A 2663-nucleotide genomic window follows, 5' to 3' on the forward strand; every position below is an offset into this window, starting at 1 on the left:
TTTGGCCACTGGAAAACACCAGCATTAGAGGTCCTTGCTTCAGTGCTCAGCTCTGGCAGCAGTGTGATCTCTCTGCGACTACAATTTCTACCAGGGGGGTCTTCCCCAATTTGCTAGTCCTTCTAAGCTAGCGATTCAGGGATGGGAGTGGCTTCTTGCTGTTGCTAGTTTCTAGGTGCCTCAACATCCTTTGTTTGTTTCATTCCTGCCATTCACAGTTTTGCAAGTAGATCTTCATTAAAATTTCTTCATTTGAACCATCTGGGTGATTTTTTTTCCTGCAAGACCCTGACTAATGCAACTTGACCTACAAGAGCAGACTTCTTTGAAAGGGTCACCAATCTAAGTTGAACCAGAATCTACTGCACTACCATGCCAGGGTTGCATTAGAGTCCTCCCTGCTGGTTCACTACCCCTAGTGCAGGCATTGCCCTTACGGAGCGCTCATTCCGTTTTACTACCGAATCATCCTCAAAGGCCTAGCATGCCCTGTTGATCTAAGACTTGTATAAATTAGACAAGGATCCAGTAAGTTTCCTTATACCTTCCCCCCTATAAAAAAAATTAATGAGTTTAAGAATCTCCAAGAGTTAAGCTTCTTTTAACTTCTCTGCTGATGTATAGATCAATTGCTTCTAAAAGGAAGTCTGAATGCTTCTTATTTTAAGTCTTTTACTTTCAGAAACACAAGGGAGTGTCTGATTAGGTGTGTTAGGTTTGGACTGCAGAGGGGATTCTATGGCATTAACTTTAATTCTTAATTTTTACAGTTTTCTTTGGATGAGTTGATTTACAAATCGACTTTGTCAGTACCCAAATAATTAGTTGTTGCTGGCATTTCTTTCTCTTGAAATTATAGAAGGTTTTTGTTTGCAATGTAGACTATATATCTGGCTATTCAAAAGGTTTCCTAAGAATAAAAATACAATTATCCCAATTATAATTGCTATTTCATGTTTTAACTACAGACTATATATTAACTTGATCAAGGAAGGTTACAGAAAACAAAAAGTGAGAAATGAGATCTGGAAGTATGAGAGTCGTGTATAAGCACTCTTGATTTCAATAATCTTAATTTTCTTTCTGCAATTTAAAATTACCTATATAAGAAAACAACATTCATTACTAGAAAGGTGAAATTGACAAGGGATGCTTACAGAATTTTCAAGGGTGATGAAAATATTGAAAATGAATAGTGGTCATGATTGTTACATGATGATTGTAGTTAATTCCACATAACTGTATACTTCAAAATAGTTAAGATATTAAATATCTTTTACAATACATTTTAAAAATTGAAATTATATGTAAAATAATTAAGTAAAACCTTTATAGTCCCATCCGAGGGTGCTTATTTGTAAGTTTTAGGGATATAAATCCTATGTCTACTATATCTACCATTTTAAATTATTTCTTAATGCAGTGTCACAAGGATATTAAATACTAAATAAATCCTTAATAACTAACATTTTTAGCTTTTATCATTTATAAAGCTTTTCTTCCAGCATGATCTCATTGATCCTCATAATAAGAACATGAGATCAGCATTATTTACTCCAATTTTACAAATGAGAAAACTGAGCATACATTATTTGATCAATGAGTGACTTCTTTTTGTTTCCATGATTGAAGAGGGACACGAAAGGATAGCAATTTGGTGACATACAAGAGGTGAAAAATGAGAGAAAAAAACTGAAGGAGGTGCTGTTAGCCATCTAAACAGATGAGTTTGAAAAAAGTTTTCAAGAATGGGATGGCAGATTTGACAATTGTATTAATTGTAATGGAGAGTACTTTGAAAGTGATAAAGTTGTTTTGTAAAAGAATTTAAATATTTAACTTTGAAAAAAATTCCAGTTTGGGGGGATGCCCACTAGTAGGTCTATTATGTTCACATATTGTTAGTGAGCTGAAGCCTTGTCTGGAAATTGGGAGAGTTGATAGGAGATCAACTGGAAGAAATGCGAGTACAGAAAACCAAACGTGCTGCAGAAAATGGCCGTAGCAAGAACACCTGAGTGGGCTGATCCAAGGAGTGGACAGGCCAAGCAAGCTTGGACATGCTTCAGGCAATTATTAAGATCAAAGGAGAGGCAATTCCAGCAAATGAATCCCAGAGATGGAAGTGTGCACTGGACTATTTTGGAGTGTTCTGCACAGAATATCTAGCAGAAGTTCAGTGCCACAAACTGGACCAACATAGATGCCCATTCTCTGTCTTAATTCTAGATTCCATCTAGGTCTTCTTACCAGTTCATTCTGGTTTGAATCTCTGCTGAGAATTTTTATTTCCACCCAAGATATGCTGAATTGGAATCTACAATTTAACAAGCTCCCTAGGTTATTCTAATGCCTCCCCTGGTACCATCCTCACAATTGTTCTTATGTTTGAGCCCATTATTGTAGCCATTGTCAATCCATGCTGCTGAGGGTCTTCCTCCTTTTCCCTGCCTACTGCAGGGACTAGTCTCTCCTGACAACATGTACAAAGTATGTCTCACCATTCTTGTCTCTAAGCTTCTATTTCTTCTAAGACAGATCAGTTTGTCTTTTTAGCAGTCCATGATATTTTGAATATTCTTCTCCAGCATCAGACTTCAAATGCATTAATTCTTCTTCGATTTACTTTATTCAATGTCCATATTTCACATGCATATGAGGCA

Source organism: Tenrec ecaudatus, chromosome X, assembly GCF_050624435.1.
Source record: "Tenrec ecaudatus isolate mTenEca1 chromosome X, mTenEca1.hap1, whole genome shotgun sequence".
NCBI lineage: Eukaryota > Metazoa > Chordata > Mammalia > Afrosoricida > Tenrecidae > Tenrec > Tenrec ecaudatus.